Genomic DNA, 20,325 nt, shown 5'->3' on the forward strand with positions numbered 1-20,325 from the left:
TAATGACGAGGTGTAGCTGAGCGGGTGGGTTGCGCATCTTGCGTTGGTAAATTTAGCATTCATGGCACTTACGAATAACAAGAATGCAGTCCTTAAAGATAGAAGGCCAGAAATAACCAGCGCGAAGGATTTTTTGAGCTGTAGCGTAACTAGACATATGACAACCACATGCCCCAGAGTGGTAATCATTGAGAACTCTTTTAGCTTCCTCAATCGTAAGGCATCAGTGAAGAACTAAATCGACACTAACACGGTATAAAAGTATCGCCAATAATACGGTAGGGTTGGGAGTGATGCTGAATCCCAGGTGAATACCGTCCTTGGAAATGATGAAGCCGAGGAGTCGTCTTGATTCCATGCATAAAACAAATTTGTGCGGATTTAACCGAATGTTATAGTGTCTGCAACATAGAAAAATATGCTGAAGATAGTCTGGGTGATCTTGGCGCTTATGAGAATGAGTGGGATGGTCATCCAAGTAACGCTAGACCATGCTGTGAATATCATGAAATGCATAGGAAATTGCCCATTGAAATGTGGCTCCAACATTTTTGAGGCCGAAAGGGAGCTTCTTGTACGTGAATGTACCCCATGGGTAGATAAAGGCTATCTTTTCTTGATCGGCCGATGTGATGTTAATTTGGTTATAACCAGAAAAATTGTCCATAAAGGAAAAGATCTCGCTCTCAGCACATTCATCAATGATTTGATCAGTGAAGGGAGTAGGATAGTTGTCTTTAGGACATGCACGATTATGATCTCGATAATCCATGCAAACGCGGATCGTGCCTTGTTTTTTAGTCACCAGGAAAATATTTGACACCCAGTTTGTAAGGGGAATGGGATAGATGAACCCAGCCTTGAGAAGATTTTCCACTTCACCCTTAATAGAGGCGACATTCCTAGGGTGCACCAGGCGAAGCCGTTGGCGAATGGGCTTTGTGTGCAGATACGTTGGTATTTCTTGCACCACAATGCTAGGATCAATGCTAGGCATTTCTTCATAGGACCATGCAAACACACCATGGAATTCCTGAAATAGACGAGTATATGTCTTGATCTCATCTGGAGAACAAGATACCCCAATATGAACATGTTCAACAATACCGGGTTTGATTGAAATTCCAATTGGAATCGTTTGGGTAATATTATCCAGATTTCCTTCCGACAGTACTTCATGAGTAACAATCTATGGGGGAAATGGATAAGAGGACTCTTCGAAAGCGGTATACATGACTGCTAGGTGAGGCAGGAACGAGGAGCGATGATGAGTATCGATCCATGGTGGTTCCTTGAGAGACATGATTTCCATGATACCTTCATCAACAAGGAAGGTATCGACTAAGGGATCAGGCAATTCCAAAGTGCCAAGCCAAGGGGATTGAGAGTACATATCGAGAGAGGTCTTCGACATATGATAATTAGAGGATGCAGAGTTCGAAGCCGAAACAATTTCCATGTAATTGACTTCGGTGGGACTAAGCGGCATAGCCTCGCCCCAAGTATCAACAAGATCTGGTGCATGTATGACCCAGGGATCAGAGTTGACTGAGATCATGTTGACAGAGGAAACATGAGGAGGTGGGAGTGGAAAAATTCCCATTAAGGAAGAATCTTTGAAGAGACCTGCCCCCACACTCTCATAGGGAGCACTAGTGTGCTTGATGTAGGGAACATTTCCATCTGAGGAGGAAGAGGTAAAGGGAGACAGCTGGTTGACAATGACAATCTTCCCTTGACGGGGAAAACAGATCACGTGAAATAAAGAGGAGGCCATGACATGCATGGCATGAGTGTAACTTCAGCCCAGTAGAAGATTATAATTGAGATTGGCGTCAACAATTTTTACTTCGACTTGCTTGCCTTCCAGGGTGATGACAAGGTTAGGTAAAACACCAAAGGGTCGCAAATCACGACCATCGAAAGCTTCCAAAGTGTTCGGATATTGGTTCAGTGCAGGGGAACCAATAGCCTTCCAACATGCGGTTGAAATGATGCATGTGGAAACACATTCATCAATGACAATTTGGTGGATGGTCTTCTCATTGATGATTACCTGAATAAGAAAGGCAATCTGATGAGGGAGCTGTGGAACATGGTTCTCTAGATCAAAACATATCAAATTGGAATCAGTGGGATCGATGCCCCTGATAGTTGCCAGCAAAGATTTCTGCTACAATGGGTAGCTTTGGAGTACCTCGAGAGCGAACATGGCTGACGACGCTTGAGCCAGATCCTCAACAATATTGTAGTGTTGAGAAGCTCGGGCATTGGGATTATATGAGGATTTCTACAATACACCTCGAGAGGGTGGCCGCATAGCAGAATCAGGGTTATGGTGCTCAATATGTAGAGGGCCAGAACTCATGGTAGAAGAAGAAGATGCAGCGTATTTCGCTTTCCCAACTGCTGAAGTAGGAGTTTGGTAGTCTTTCGATTGAGTAGCCACATTAATAGGCGTACTCATCATGAAAACTTGAGATCCGGAGGAAGCAGATTGGGGTTGGTCTACCATTTGGGTCCGTTGAGACGGAAACAACTCTTTGAGGACAACAGGGGTCCCTTTGAGCAGGAGACTAACTTCGGATCGTCGGGGACAATCCTTAGTGTAGTAATCTTGCTCGAAAATGAGGCAGGGATACATAGGTTTCTATTGTGAAGATTCGCCAGCAAAAGATTTGGGAGGACCCTGTTTCAGGGCATCGGCTTTAGCTTTGCCTTTTCCTTTCTTTTTCCATTTCAAGGATTTGTCCGCTGCGGTAGACTAGACAACATGGACCTCTGAGGTTTTACCAGGGCTAGGTGGATTCTGGGATGAACTATTAGGTACATCATTTGAGACTAACTTCTATTTGGAAGAAGTTTTAGCAGGGGTCTGGGATATTGAACCAATAACTCCATCAATGGGAGGAAAAACTGGTGACTTTAATGCTGCGGGATTAGATGCTGGCTGCGGAGCATTGGGTAATAACTTGTATAAAGTGCCAGACTGAGAGTAAATGAGATCCAAGTACTGGGCACAAGCAATGGCCTGCTCTTCAGTGACGCACCCACCCATAGCTATATCGTGAGAAATTGGGGCCATGAACGATTTGGTAAACCATTTAGTGAACAACTGATCAACAATCTCAAATTTGATAAGGTGACATCTACATCTCCATTCATGGATGTGATCGGAGATGTGTGTCACAGTATCTTGCTTAAGTGATGTGAGCAAATAGGTGCCAATTTCATAGCAAACTGATAGCTGAAAATGCGTGAGGAAAGCCATGGCTAAAGAGTTAAAGTCATGGTAAGTACTTCAAGGTATCTCGATGTACCACTTCGCTGCAGCACCCATGAGGTTCGTTGGAAAAGACAGAGACGAATGGAATCATCGACGTACGAGTTCGACGAGTACCAGAGGTGATATGTCATCAAATGGGCCTAAGGATATTCTTTAGCTTTCCCATCGAACTTTGGGAAATCACTTGGTATGTTGGACAGCATCGGAGGCCAGTACGACAAATGAAGGATCAAATCATTCGTAAGGCGAGATACATCTAGCAACTCGAGTCTAGCCAAGAAAGGCAATTGGGTGTTAAAAGGCATGGGAGGTCGATAAGTGGGCCCATAGGGCAGAGCCCATCCCTTCTGGTAAGGATTTTGGCCCATAGTGGGGGATTTTGACCATGAATACTTTGGGGCTATCCAGGCATAGGTTGCTGATAAGCAACGTACGGGTTAAAAGGCTGTTGATCCTGTTGACCTTGGACATATGGATATGGGACCTATTGTCCTTGAACATACAGTTGATGAACCTGTTGTCCTTGAACAAGAGGGTTTTGGACCTGTAGTGCTTGGGCATAAGGTTGATACACTTGTTTCCCTTGGACATAGAGATTTTGTACTTGATGCCCTTGACTAGTAGGATTATGAACCTGTTGACCTAGGACATGAGGATTTTGAGCCTGCTGCTGCAGGACTTGACCTTGACCCTGCCCGTGCAAGGGTTGACCTTGTTGATACGTATACAAGGGTTGCTGCTACCCTGGTTGGTTTTTCTATTGCAAGGGTTGGCCTTACGGTTGAAAAATTTGTCCCTGGGTTTGCAGAGGTTGGCCCTGCAAGGGCATGGGTTGAGAGGTGTGCAAAGCATATTGCATCTTTTGCTGCACGGTTTGCTGCAAGTGTTGCAAGGGATGACCTTGCTATTATTGCAGTTCACCATGCTGCGGGATCATTTTCCCTTACTATTTCACGGAGAGGCCTTGCTGCAACAAAGGTTTCCCTTGCAGTAACAAAGGCTGTCCTTGTTTTTGTAGAGGCTATCCTTGCTGTTGCAAGGGTACTTGAACAGTGCCCGGGAAATTACCGAACTGAATCTGGCCATAGCTAGGCTGGATGTACTGCCCAGATTGGAGGGTGTAAGATTGATTAACCATTCCTTGAGAACCATATGGAACGTAAGGAGTTTGGTATTGGACCTGAGCCCCATAGGGCTGCTGATACTGAACATTACTCGATCCAAACAGAACAACGAGATTTTGAACCTGTTGGTACTGGATATTTGTTGATCTAGTAGGATCAACAGGGTTATACATAATACTAGAAGAAGGCTAGTTTATACCAAGCTTGTGAGCTTGTGAGCCGATCACATTAGTGGCACCTGACACCATAGAAACATTCAAGTTCTGCCCCCCAGGTGGTGGCACAATATGGCCACTAACTAGTGGGACAGAGGAACTGACAGAGACAATCTTTAAAACTGCTGGTTGTGCATGACGGGTAACTGGGATTGACGATACAAGAGTATTCAGAATGATGGGTTGCACCGGGACTGAAGTAACATCCTATTGGGAAGTTGTGTTCGTAACGAATAGACTTGACGTAGACTTGGTGCCTGACGCCCATACAAGATTATGGTAAAGTGATGAGGCACTAGATGTACCTGAAACCAACTGTGCCAAAGACATGTAGTTATTGGCAGGAATGCCTTCTGAAAAGGGGAAACCCTCGGGAGGAAACTACAATTCTTCCCCCTCAACAGTGTGTGGAGTAGAAACTTCAGACTCATCCGGAGATGTGACTGGAGCATCGCCTTCGGGTTCCATGTTTGAAAACAAACGACGACGAATGACTGAACGAGTATGAGGGGATAGTTCCAAAGGAACACTCGGCTAGTCGTACAGACTGTAAGGACACTGTAGTGATATCACAACAGGGTCAAACAGAGGGTTCGGAGGGTAGATAACTAGTCCAAGCTGATCGTCAGTGGTCAATGAGTTCTTTGGAGTTCGAATGGAGTTGTCTGGAGATTCCTGGCCAAGATCAGCAGATGACCGAGTGTCGAAAGTAGGTGGAGGACGAGATGACAATGGTTGAACACTCAAAACAATCACGAGTTCAACATCTTAGTCCTCGACTGACTCTGGTAACTCAAGAAATGGCTCCTCAGACAATCTTTCAAACGGAGGAGAGTGTTATGGCCTAAATCTACCTCAGGCTGAGAAAGGCAGGTCTAGGGTAACATCAAACCACGCTTAACCTGGTAGCTAGCCCTACCGGGTCGGGAGAGGGCTCTCTCCTTGTCAATATCAGGAAAATATGGCAAATAATGTAAGATATGAATGATATAAATACTAATTTTAGGCTAGGTATATGCTCAGAGGAGTTTTATTGAGTTTAAAGTTGGTTTGTTGGATCAGATGAGGAAGGCAGTTTTGGGTCCGGGGAATGAACTCAGATTTGCAGAGGTTTCTGTGGGGCGAGGTAGGCAAGTGTTTTAGTACTTCAAATTAGGTGTAATGATGAGTCTAAAGACTAGTGAGGAGTTGGAGAGGGCATGCAAGTGTCATGAGTCCTCTTCAAACAGTAGAAAACATGTAAAACTAAATAAACCCCAAGGCAGAGCACTGAAACATCAATGAATTCTACCTTTACACTTGATCCATTTAGTTATGCAGAGAAAAAGAGAGATAATGGCACACATAAACATATGATAAACTGAATCACAGAGGAGAAAACAATATTAATTCACCTTGCCACAAGAATCCCACAAAATGTTGCAAAACCCTGGTCTATTTCCTTGCCAAACTGCAAAAGCGATGTACAATAGTGCTCAAAGCATCCACAAGAGTCCAACCTTGACAAATGACTAAGAAAGTACAAGATATAGGCATCAAACCACCTATGCTAGCCATCATGGGTCGAATCCATGAGTCAAGGAGCTGTTTCAACAAGATCTAAACTAGGAATTGAAAAATAAGTAGTGGAACAGTTTGCCTCTAAAACTATGGAAACTGATTCATTCAATTCAAAACCACCTAAAACTGATGTATCTACCTCCTTAAGTCAATTTTCATCATTTTTACATCATAGTACATCAATTTACATCATATTACATCATGAATTTGACCATGAGAGAAGAAAAAGTCAAACTGGTAGAAAACTAGGCGAAATTCTGAGCAAACAGGCAAAATTGGCAAATTTTCCTCCTATGCGTAGCGCCATTTTTCTGTGCGTAGTGCTTTTTCCAAGCCACTTTTGGAAGGCTTCCCGAAGTCCAAATCAGGTGTAGGATAGCTCATTGGAAAGCTTGGTGAGTCTACTTTCTGGGACAACTTGAATTTTTTGATTTGGAGTCCATTTTCCCCTCCAAAAATGCAATCTCCCAAGACTGCTTCCTGTGTGGCCAAAAAGTGGCAGAGAGGGCATTTTTTGGGTGTTTTTGGCCCTTTTGGAGGTCTAGAACTTGTCAAAACTTCACAGCCATTTCTAAGCATGCATAAATTTTCATGGTGATTCCAAAAATGTAAATTTTTTCATAGTTGGAGGCCCCCATCAAAAGCATAGCACCGGTGGCGCTATGCACTTCCGAAAAAAACCTGTTTTTTGCCTCAAAAATTCAAAAATAACCAAAACTTCACCAAATTTCTTGAAATTTGGCATGAGTGATCTTTTTTATGTGCTATGCTGGGCCAATGATGCTTCAACCAAGATCTTGAGCTTATCTTTCTCTTTTTTGCTCTTCAAAGCTCTCTTTAACTTGGCTTTTAGGCTTCTTATCCTTGTCTTACAAATTTTGTTCCGGGCCAAATAGTGATAAGCCATGTGGCACAACATTTAGTTTCATCATCCCTCTTATATGCTGAATCTGTTTCAATACTTGCAAATGTGGAGTGAATAATGATGAGTATGAAGAGATTTTCTCAAATATAGGGAGACTTCTGTTTTTCTTTTGGGGATAAAAGGATTGACTGATAGTAGGACTGTGAATGAGGGTTTTGATGATGGCAGTAAAGTTTTAGGGAATGATAGGGTTTGGGAAATGGGAATTAGGGTTTTGATAATGGTAGGAATTATGTATAGGGCTTAGGGTTTGGTGATACAGAGTAAGGTGAGTGTCAATGGGAAAGGGAAAGAGGAAGGGATTTAGGGAAACTTAGTGCAGGGGGATGGGATATAGGAAAATAATCACAAGGGAGTGAAAACAGTAAAAACAACAAAATCCTAGACAAGCTTGGCAAGACAACTTTGAGAGCAGCTAGGGTTTCATTTTTCAACATTCAAATCACCACCATGGATAAAAAAATCTCTTGCTAGGCCAGATGGGAGGGTGTACTTACTTGTTGAGAGATTATTTGCAAATTTGGAGGCTTGTAAAATCAATGCAATGCGTTTTGGAGCTCAGCCAACAGATGCACCGCGCCAACGCCCAGGTGCGTAGCGCACTTTCTGTGCATAGCACCCATTCAATTTCCTTTGTAAAACCTGCACCTGGTGCGTAGCGCCAGGCAGGTGCATTGTGCCAGTGCCTAGGTGCGTCGTGCTGGTGACAATTTGAAATTTTGCTGCAAATTTCACTCTTTCTCCTCAAAATGCGATTTTCTCCCTCTTGCTCTCTCTTTTGCACAAAATGAAGTTTTCAAACCCCAAGGAAAACTTTATATCCATCTTGACTTTAATTTTTCATTTAGAAACCCATTTTTCTAAAGTTCCTTTTCACTTTGCTTTAAAAACTCTGTTTTTTGCAGTTTGGCTCTTTTTGATCATTTGATGAACTGATGCTTTGATATTTTTGTTTCATGTAGTGGCTGGAGTTGGAAAGGTGACCAAGGGCAGTAGCTGAAGCTTATTACATATGAAAACATTGAAATTACATAAAATTTGTACATGAAATAGAAATAACCCCGATTTCACCTCAAAACAGAAGTTTTGAGGTAAAAACACTTTATGAAGCAAATCATCAGTGAATTTTGTAATTTTATGAACTTATTAGACCTCTTCATGTGGCTGCTGACCTCTTATTGAGTTTTTGAAGACCATGGTGGCAAACCCTAGACATAATGAGACCTAAAAACCCTAAAATGAATTTTACAAATGGAATGAAATAAAAATGACATCAAATGATCTGTACATGTGAAAAAAGGCTAGCAAATGATAGGCATGAGGGAAATTGACAAAGAACCACTACCATCAGTTGATCCATGACCTAATGGAATGTAGCTGATCGGATGAGACACCTAATATGCATGCAAAAAGAGAAATTTGATCACTGATGGAGGGATGAAGATACTGACACTAACAGAGAGGAAGAAGAATTGGGTGAACCAGATAGTTCAACCACGATGACCTTGTTTTAGTCGACGGAACAAATAACTTCAAGGCTTTAAAATGTTCTTTTAAGGAAACTCATGATTTTGTCTCAGAAAAAGACTAACAGGGTGTTTTGGATCGTGGGTAATCAATTATTAAGATGCATGAAAGACTGATGCTCTTTCATTTTTTAAGAGTCGAGAAAGAAACAAAGATGACTCTATCGCTTTTGATTGGAAATGAGCTCGAAAGGACAAGTGCTCGAATGGTATTTTAAGTTTGATGAGTCAAAAATATCAAATGAATGCTCTGGATGATCTAGGTAAACAGGATTACCAGGTAACCATGAACTGCAGAATACCTCCTGACGAACCAAGAAGTACGAGCATGCAATCTCCCTGAATGCTGTGTTTGGTGTATCACGTTTGCAAGGCGGCCAACTTGGCTTCCTAAGGATAAAAGGATTGTAGCCTTGTGGGGTCTCCCGTTATATACTTGACGGTACGGGAAGCACAAATTTGTACTAGCATTGTCTAATGCCGAAGCTAATGATTGCTGCTAGGTTTAAAGACGTTGGAACATGTCTCTAGCCTAGACCTTATAGATATGATCGTTAATGTCAAATGCGCCTTAGGTTAATTGAATTCATTTTAAAGTTGATCTTGAGTTATGTTTTAGTTTTTAGGTCTCAATGATGCTACTCGAAAAACCTTAAATGCAACTAAATGAGACAAGACCCTTTCAATTCGATGAAATGCCTACACTAGAGAGGGTAGAAACTACTCAATCAAATGAAAACAATCAAGCAACTGAAAATGAAATGATCTTTCACTACCTTACTTTTTCAAAAATATAAACTAATGAAAAATGCATTCCAATTCCTAATTCCCTGACAAGCACTTATCTATTAGTCCTTTCAAAAGAAAAAAAAAACTTTTCCTTTTTCAAATGGTGATGCGATTCTAGTATTTTAATGATGCAAATTATCGTAGCACAATGATGCAACAAGCTAGAATTTCATTCTTTTTCATGAAACAACGAAACAAACTTTTCGCATATAATCTTTCAATGAATTTTTTTTCAAGACAACAAGCTCTCTAAGCAGATGAAAACATGAAAAGAGAAGTTCATTCAGATCAATGAAACACCGACTTTACCAAACGCAAGACAAGCAACGCAATCCATGCCGGAAAAGAAACATTTAGGCAAGCAAACGAAAACTTTTCGAACTTGTGCAAAAAGAGGCCAAAGTCGTAAAAAGGACCAAAAACAAAATGCAAAGAGTAAGCAGACCTACAACCAAACTTAGTGAGTTCACAAACTACTGAATGGATGACCAACTAGATCCCCTAGTGTCACTGGCCACTCAATGACTCAATCAATCAAGTAGAAAGATGATGAGCCAATAAGCAAACAAAACCAAATGAAAAGTAGCTTTCTAATTAGGGGAAAAATGGTCCAAAAGGCTTACGGGGTTAAAACCACAAGATCAGAACACATTGACCAAGATTGGGGTCAAGCCCTAATCTCCACTTACAGGCATTGGCGTGACTGCCTAACTGACAACAAGCGCCAGAGGTTGGTCGGCGTGACTGTTTCTCAGCAACTTGCACTGACCAGTGCGACTATTAGTGATTTAAACGTGATGATCGAGGGAGCTAAGGAATTTTTTTTTTTTTTTTGAAACAAGACCAGATCTACTACTATGAATTTTAAACTCAGACCAGTATGTAGGAGAAAAGAAACAGAACCAAAGGGAAAATGTGGAACTAGTAAAGTTGTCATGAAATCATGAAATCCAAGACAAACAAAAGGATTGTTCCCCAGCAGAGTCGCCAATTTATGGTGAAGTAAAATTATAAGTGCGGACACAAACAAATTCATCTAGCCCAATAATGGGTCTAGCCACAACATATACATTCTATGGAAGATTTCCTTAGGTTAGAATCAATCAAGAGGGCCTACCTCTTGGTTCGCTTATCCTGCTTGATGATGTCCTCGCTTGCTCGCTTAAGCTATCTCTTGCTTCTTTCTTCAAGCACCTGAAACGAGTAAACAACAATAGGCAACAAAGATGATAATAGACAAATTGCAATTCAACCTACTTAACAATTCAAGAAACATTAAGCCATGAATATGTAATATTACAAAACATGTAGGAAATCAATCGATAGTTGCATATATTAATATCAAAGAGAGATTACAACCATTCGTCTTGACGTTGCAGTCCTCCTCTGACAAGACCAGGTTCCCACACACTTCTGCTACCATTACATGATGGCCTCAATCGACAATATTTTTAAAGCTCTTCCCTTTAAGCTTCACTCCAAACCAAATCACACTTCTCCCTCACACAACTAGATAGCTACAACTAGTAATAGCTTGCTGTCTACTCCAAACCAAAATAGCATAAGCACACTAACATCAACACTCTAACTAGCTTGTGCTTGGAAAGAAGGGAGGTTTATATAGGAAAAATGGATGGGAAATGGATCCTTTTCTCATGGGAGAAGGTCTTATCCCTTGAGGTAGTTTCGTCATTATAGGGGAAAGGAGTCCAAACTATCACCCTCGACCCCATCCGGCCAAACCATTTACCATAATTCCATTACGAAGCTTCTAGAGTTGGAAGCTTCGACTCCTAATTTAAAAAACTTTCCATAACATGACCGACACGACTGGAACACAGCTCAGTCGCTCCGGTCGGCATGAGGAGTAGTGCTAATCTCTGCACATCGGTGTGGGGGAGACAAAGGTCATTAACGTCGGTCTTGTAAACTAAGCAAAATAGAAGTTTCAGGGGAAATGGTGCAAAAGGGAATTTATTTGCTCATGAAGTGGGACAAAATGGGAGTTTCTTCATTAAGGCAAAGCATGCAGGGTTCACTATAGAGGTCCTCCAGGATCAATGAATGGGGAATACAAGGACAGTGACAAAATGCTGTGTAATAGGTCTTCATCAAGGATGTTATCAGATTGCATGGATTTCTAAAGAAGATTGTGTCAGACAGGGATGCAGAGTTCACTTCCAAATTTTGGAAGGAGTTATTTGTAGGTTTAGGCACATAATTGGCCTTCAATACAACTTATCATCTATAGATAAATGGACAAATAGAGAGGGTCAACATGAAATTAGAGGACATGTTGAGGATGTACGTGATGCATCAACAACGAGAGTGGGAAGAGTATCTTCCACTGGTAGAGTTAACATAACAACAATGGATACCAGGAGTCACTAAGGATGAGTTTATTTGAGGCATTGTATGGGTGGAGTGTAATACTCCCATTAGTTGAAGCGATCCAGTTAATAGGGTGTTGATTGGACCATACATGGAGTGGGAAATGCAGGTAATCAAGAAACATTTGAAAGCAACACAGGACATGCAGAAGATCTATGCAAATCAGAATAGGTCGTTCAAGGAGATCCAGGTTGGGGAACAAGTGTACTTGTGCATCAAACTGAAGAAGAGATCCTTGTGGATTGGATCATGTGCCAAGATGTCACCCCAGTTTTGTGGACCTTTCAAGATTATTGGGAGGATTGGGCCAGTAGCCTATCGACTTTCACTTCCTGCGACAATGAAAGTTCATGATGTTTTCCATGTGTCATTTCTTAAGAAGTATGTTAAATATCCTGATCATGTGATTGACTGGTTTGTATTTCAAGTGGAGCCAAAAGGAGAATTCCAGTCGGAATTGCAGTGCATTTTGCAGAGAAATATGCTCATGCTCCGGAACTGAGCAATCGAGCAAGTTAAAGTGCAATGGAATCACTTTGGGCCCAATGAAGCTACATGAGAGATGTTAGATCAGATGTAGGCTATGTATCATTCCTTATTCATTGGTTAAGTGGATGTTTTGGTGTATGTCTTTGGTATATATTTTTGATACATGTTTTGCCGATGTTTGGTATATGTACATATGTATATGGATGTAAATACTGCCATGAGCTATGTTATAAAGCTCCAATAAGAAGTATGTTTTGCTTCTCAATAGGATGATCATTGTAAATATTGCAACGAGCTAAGTTATAAAGCTCCACGGGAAATATGTTTTACTTACAACTGCCTTGTTGGTTGTAGGTTTTGTTGAACACTGAGGATGGTGTTACCCCAAGGGGGAGGGTTCTGTAATAGCCCTGTGAAAATTCCATGCAATAAAAGCTAATAAAGGAAAAATAATAACCACGCTTGGTGGGACACGTATTCCAAGTTGAATGTTGGGCAAAAACATAGTGTTGGCAATCACTTGTGGTTGATTAATGGCTAAGGAATTTGGAAAAAGCAATGGCAAAGGCTTTGGAAAGGAAAAATAGCATTTTGGGACATTAATTTATGAAAATAATGGAAATTAGGAGAAAAGGGAGGTGAAAGTTCACATGTTGCATGTGAGGAGGAAAATGAAGGAAAATAATGGAAAATGAATAAAATAGAGGACTCATTAATAAAAAGGCTTATGAGGATCAGTTCACAGACTTTTGTCAGTTTAGTTTTGGAGCTCTCTCTATACTCTCTCTCTCATACTCTTGGACACTTAGAGTTTTCTTGGATCACTCTTGGAGGAGTGTGGCATACTTGGAGTTTTGGAGCAAGAAGGAAAAGGAAGAGTAGGAAGGCATAAGAGGACATAGGGATCAACAACTACAATGGGTTTTGCTTGCAGGGAACGAGTTGCATGTATGTTTCCATCAACAGTTTTGGCATGCATGGCATATGCATGTGGTTTATTGGTTATGATCTATCATTGACATGGAGGATTGCCTGGATTGACAATGGGTTTGCCTAGCCTTGCCATTTCCTAGATAGCCATGGTGTTATGGGTTGATTTCTTTGTTTTCTTATTAGTTCTCATGTTTCCTTTAGCTTGGATTGAGTTACTAGTTCCTAGAGCCTTGGTTAGAAAAACACTCTTGAGCTCTGTAACAACTTGGGTTGAGTTATTAGTCCTGGAGCCTTGGCTGGACAAACGCTCTAGAGCCCTCGATGGGTTGAGTTACTAGTCCTGGAGCCTTGGTTAGACAAATGCTCTAGAGCCTGGTGACAACTATGTGTTGAGTTATTAGTCCTGGAGCCTTGGTTGGAACAAACACTCTAGAGCCCTGGAAGGTTTGGGTAGAGACCAATCTAGTGATGGTTAGTGATGTCCGACCTTGAGGTGGAATCACTGTTTGATGGGTTGGCATTTGGAAGCCATGTATGGTTTTTGATTGATGTGTTTAATGAGATCCCACATTTATGCTTAGAATATGGCACGAGGGTGATTGGCTAAAGAGAGACTTGGCTCAACCATGTCTACGATCGGGTGGTTCTTGGAAGTCCCACAAATGGTTGGACTTTTCATCATTAATATGAGGTTATTTCTCCTTGTTATTTCATGTGTGTTATATTGGTTTATATGTGGATGATATGGCTGTGATTTCCTTGGTATTTCTGTTGCTATTATGATGGTTATGAACATGTATTATGACAGTGGTTATGTATGGCTCTCATCATGTTTTTACTTGTAAATGAATGAACAATGTATCTATGGCCTAATGGATGAAATTACAGTTAATGTGTTGAGGCATCAATGCTTCTTAGCGATTCAAAGATGAGTATGAGATCCCTATGCTCATATCTGTTGCTTAAACCTGTAGATTACATATTTGTGACATGTTTGACGAAATTTCTGTCATGGTTAGTAGGGGTCCAACCGAGTCCTTGTTCAAGTAATTTCATTTTCATTATTGTTCTGTTGTTATCTTTTAGTTATGAAAGTGTCATCGAGTTCTTGGAAGTGACCTGGGCTCTGGGCCTAAAAAAGTGGCTCAAATCCCGGAGACACAGGCACAACACTAGGTAGAAAATTCCTTGGACGCATGCATACCCATGTTGTGGGAACGTTTAGAGCCTCTTGGACACATGCTTGTCCATATCAAGGGAGTGTCCGAGGGTTTAATGGTCTACAAATTTAGTTGGTCTCAAGGTCTAGTTACCTGAGTGGTTGGGTTGGCTCCTGGGAGTCCTATTGCTAATGTGGAAGGTCTGTATGGTGTGTTTCTGTTGGTTCCACTTCCTTAAGGTGACTTAGGAGGTCAAATCATATCATAGTAACTTCTCATCACATGTTTACCCCTATTGTCCGATTACTTGGGTAGATGTGGGAGGAGGGTGTTACAAACAAACATTCCCTTAAATTAGTCAAGAAAATAGCATGGGGATTAATAATAAAGATAGTAATTGAGCATTGGAATTAGCTGGAATTCATCCAAGAAATGATTGAGACAATGATAAGAGCCAATAGAGAAATGGAATTCATTAAGAGCACTATTGGTGACTCTGCCTCTAAGGCATAATTGATTATATACTTTCTTAATCGAGTGCTTAAGGAAGAGTTGGTGAGGGTAAACATCAATAGGTACCAATGGGTAGCAAAGGCTAACCAGATGATAAGAAAGTATGAATTGGTGAAGTTGGTAAAGGATGAGATAGAGGTACTAACGAAGGAAATAGAAGGTTTCCAAAAGGAATGCAATGTTCTCTATCAAAAGGGACTTCCAACCTTCTTTTATAATGATGGGGACATGTATCCCAAGGAAGATTTCATACAAAGATTGATTACAATAAAATAATATCACAAGGACTTTGGAGAAAAGGGTTGTGCCTTTCACATAACGGAAATCATGAAATATTATCCTAATCATTTTGAAATTTTTTTTGTACTGAAGTATATATTCAAGGAGTGAGACAAAGTTGATTACAAGGCCATCACTAACCTAGAAGGAAACATCATAGATGCATGGTCATGTGATGTTCCATATGGTATGGAATGGAAAACTTTATGATTTATATGAATGGGCCATTCAAAGTGATTTCCACTAGTGACATAGATGGTGTCGACAAAGGTAGGTTCTAGCTTAAAGCCTCCACCACAACAGCAGGCAAAATCACAGGTTCAACCGCAACAGTTGGCACAACCATTGACACTGTCGACAACTTAGCCAAGGTAGTGCCTAACCAAGAGAGAAAAGATCCAATCTACATCCAAGAGAGAGAGAAAACCTATTACAACCAAATTCATAGGGACCCACCTTACAACTAGGAGATCAAAATTTGTAAACATTCAAAATTCAAGAAGGTCAACATTTTTGTAAAGATTCTTGGTGGTTTTTCAAAATACCACTAGTGGTTTAGGGGAGGGTAATTGGATTTAAGTGCCTATATAGGCCTCATTTTGTATTTTTAGGAAAGAAATTATGGGTTGTATGGAAAAATCTGACAAAATTTTATTAGAATTTGCTGGGAGTTTTGAAGCTTTCAAGGAAGGAATTGTGTGATGAGTTTTGGGCTTTTTATCCTTCCTTTACACGTAATTTCATGAACCCACCTTGGTTTTTGAATCTTTTCTAGATATAAATTTATATTTTCAAACAATTTAAAATATATTGATGAAAAGAAGAATTTTAGAGGAATGAAGGTTTGTAACTTGGGCTTTAAAGAACCCAGAGTTAAAACCTTAAGATGAAAAATTTAGATAATTTAGGCAGAGAATGAAGATGAAGAAACAATGGAGAGGTTTTTAAGGTTTCTTTGAACAAATCTCATAGGTATTTTCTGTAACTCTTAAAGATACATAAATAAATGTGCAACTTATTAAAATGAACCTGCTACCATCATACATGTGTTTCATAAGAAGAAAAAAATGGAGGTCACATAAGAAAAGTAACATATAGTGCAATACACCAATGTGTTGGAACCAATCTGGTGATTGTATTTTCTCCAAAGAAGCATAATCATTACACAAGATATCAAAATTTAAAAACTTCAAACCCCTTGTCTGTGGTTCCCACGTCTTTAAATTTGACAAAAATAGCAAATCTCCAGCTTGATTTTCTTCAACTGTCCTTGATTTGAGCATTCGATCCCATAATATTCAATTCCGTTCTATTTATGATGAAAATATGGAACTATCCTAATCACCTGCTAAAATATAGTTTGCTTCTGAAATGCTGGCCTGTTTATATGAACTACGCAATGAGATTAACAAGCTACTCCCATTCATCTTCTATTAGATAAGTTAAAGCAACCATTCTCCTAAAATCGTTATCCACTTCAGTATATTTCGCAAAGGTTGGTTTAACTATGAACAAATGTATGATCTCATGACAAACAAATATATCATCAGATAATTTTTCAAGTAAACTTTGACCACGTAGAGCTCCTTTTATTTTGGCAAATTTTGATTTATCCATTACTACCCTATGTAGTGATCTTTGATACTCTTCTTCTATTACCGTTTTGCATTGTGATTTTTTAAAACAAGGCAGTCCTTTTGGTTGTAAAACAACTAATTTTCTGTAAAATTTATTTATCTGTGTCTGCATACTTTCACATTTATCTTTCATTTGCAACATTAAGTTTTTCTTTGTTAGAAATTTTCTAGTTTGCTAAACTGAACTAGTTCTATCATCAATACCTAATTCTTCTAGCTCCTGCTTTGTATTTGCATTTAAAAAGTTATTGATCTTGTTTGCTTGGCTGGGTTTGTTTCCTAGCTCATCGTTGATCTCATCAATGTCTTTCGCTGCTCATTCCAACAATTTTACTTGTTCAACAATAATTTTAATTGATGACCAAATGTTAGGCACTGAAGACATTACTTCCATCCAAATCTTCTCTTTAGCTTGTATTAAACATTGAACACTGTTAATCTCACTTAGTTTCCATTCAAGTTATTTTTTCAACCTAGAATTTTTCTCGATTTCAGTAATTAAAGAATTATCAAAGCTGATTTTTTCTTTCTTAGCCTTTTTTCAAAGTTGCTTTCAAATTATCAATTTCTTGATTCTTTAAACTCAGGGATGATAAAGCCTTTGATAATTCTTTTGTTTCTTTCCTTCTGAACTTATTTGAGATGTGGAGGGAAATGTTTTCTCTTTTTCCTTTAATAATTGCTCCATTTGGGATTCCATGTTTTGTATTTGCAAGTTGTGTTCAATCATCATTTTCAAAAGAAATTCTTTCTCCTTTTCAAGCTCTCCAAATTCCTGTGTCTATGGGTGTTCTATAGTTGGCATCTTTAATCTCTTACGAAGAGCTTGAATATATGCATTTATATTTTTTATAATCTCTTGGGAAAAATTAATATCATGAGGATATAAACCAAATTTAATAACAATATCATCCAAGGATTTGATTATGGTGTCTTTAGAAGGAGATGACATTCTATCCATCTTTAACTCAGAAATAATATTATTTAATGAATTTTGCAATTCCGATAAACTTATTGCTGAGGTAGTTAGAGCAGAATAAATCATTTCACCTACCTGTTTGTGAAGATCAATATGATCAATAGGATGGATCTATTTAGTATTAAAAGAAAACACATAAGTCTTGAACTCTTCAGCTTTAGCTCCTGGGACCTCGGGTTCAAGAAGAGATAATTGAAATTGTCCTTTTTCAACATCTAGAGTTGAGATGAATCTGTGCTTTGTGGAAGATGTTTGCTTCCAAGACTGAGAGTAGGTCATTGACTTCAGAGTTTCATTCTTCTTCTTAATTTCCATAAAGTTGGAGAAAATACTTGATTAGATGAAGAAGGAGTTGAAGGAGAGGATTGTCCTTTTGTTGTTTCGATTTGCTGCAAATTCAAAATAGGCTCGCTTGAAAGAACAACTGTAGTTGGTGAAGAAATATATGAGGATCTAGTTTCTGGCACAGTCACTTCTACATCCCTTGTTCTCTGTCTTTTGTAAACTCTGAACTCGATTTCCTATGATTCTAAAACATTCTCAACTGCCCTCTTGAGTTCTTTTTCCTTCTACTGGGGAGTTTCTAAAACATAAATTCATGTTGATTATTCTGCTTCTTTCTCTTCTGGTAATTTTTCTAGTATGCCTTCTTCCTAGGTGTCTCTGTTTGATTATTTTCAATATCTTGTAGAAATCTACTATAGGTTAACCTGATAATCCAATATAAATCAAAGCAGAATACTATAACCTACTTCCACTATCAATTTGCAGAAGCTTAAAGATCGATCTGAACAATATAACAAGAAGAAGAAGAATCAATCACACAATACACATGAAATACTTTAGGGAATGCCTCAGCTAAAAACCCCACTATCTGTATTATCGTACAAGGAGGAAATACATAGGAATTATACAAAGCCTTAGCTCTCACTGCTAGTCAGTTCTTAGTACAATCCTCCCAAATGCTCACAGGCAATCTTGGCTTCTCTCCAACCTTCCTCTCTACCCTCCAAGCTCCTATTTCCTTGCGCTGTTCCTTTGGGATGATTCTCCTATTACCAAGTGTAACACTCTCTCACACACTGTCAAAACTGCGCAATCCTCAAGGAATGATCCCTTGACTGCATGCATGAGTTTTATTTATAAGAAAACACATGCAACATGTAGTACAATGTTCTTGACATTTAACTCAACTGGGTCTTTCTCAGAATAGACATGCATGAGTTTCTGATGAGGGAATCTTCAATTAATTGGAGTACATTAGTTGAGTGCATGCATGTATCAACTGATTGTTAACTCTCTATTAGTTCCTCAAACAGTTTGGAACTAATTTAACTGGACTTAAATCAGTAAAATGAGTTAACTAATTACAACTCAAATATAACTCAATCTTATCTCCTTAATTTAAGGGATAACTCTTGCATGACTTTAGAAAGACTTCTAACTTTAATTTCTCCAACTAATTAATTCAAAATGAATTAATCAATTATTTCCAAGTAGCTGTTAAGACTAAATTTGATTTTAATTCACAATTTAATTCAAGGAAAAATTAAATTGGAATATTCTTATTGCCATATTTCAACACTCCCTCTCAACAAGAAAGGGATTGTTGAATTGAGGCTTCTGTGATCCATATCAAGTTTACGAGAGATTTTTCGGTGTAAATCACATGATATTTCATTTGTCGACGCGTTTCGAACCAACCAGTGTGGTTCATCGTTAGGACAAGTTGAAGAATCAGATCAAGCTTATCTACCACCCTGATCCTGTCTCTATGGAAATCGAATTTACATTTTGACAATTCCTTTGTCAAAATGTCAACATCTTGCTCCTCTGTCGAAATATATTGCAGCAACATGATCCTCCTCGCTACACAGTCTCTAAGATGATGATACTGGATGTCGATGTGCTTGGACCTATCATGAAATACTGGATTCTTAGAGAGTTTGATACAACTATGATTATCACAATAGATTACAGTTGGATCCATCCTCTGATTAAACAAACCAACTAGGATTTTCCGCATCCATATGGCCTCACATGCTACCTGACTTGCAGCCATGTATTCTACCTTTGCTGAGCTGAGTGCAACCGACCTAAGTTTCCTACTGTACCAAGAAACTACTGCTGACCCAAGGTTGAAAATCCCTCCTGATGTGCTCTTCTAATCTAATGGACTCCCTGCCCAATCTGCATTAATGAAGCCCAGTAGCTTCACTCCCTCTATCTGTCTGTACCATTATCCATACTAAGATGTGCCTCTGAGGTATCTTAATACATGATTTGTCGCCTTCCAAAACAACTTGCAAGGCTGAACCATCGCTTGAATCAGCTGGTTCACCGCATAGCACAAATCTCGTCGTGGTGTTCACCAAATACATGAGTGAACCCACAAGCTGCCTGTACACATGTCTTTCATCTCGACTTGCAAGGTCCTCCTTGAAAGACATGATCAACTGATCATCACCAGTCAATATGAGATCATCAACATAAAGTATGATGATCAACAACTTACCTTT

This window comes from Pinus tabuliformis, chromosome J (assembly GCF_031772625.1).
Source record: "Pinus tabuliformis cultivar Carrire ecotype Pingquan chromosome J, CPIR1, whole genome shotgun sequence".
NCBI lineage: Eukaryota > Viridiplantae > Streptophyta > Pinopsida > Pinales > Pinaceae > Pinus > Pinus tabuliformis.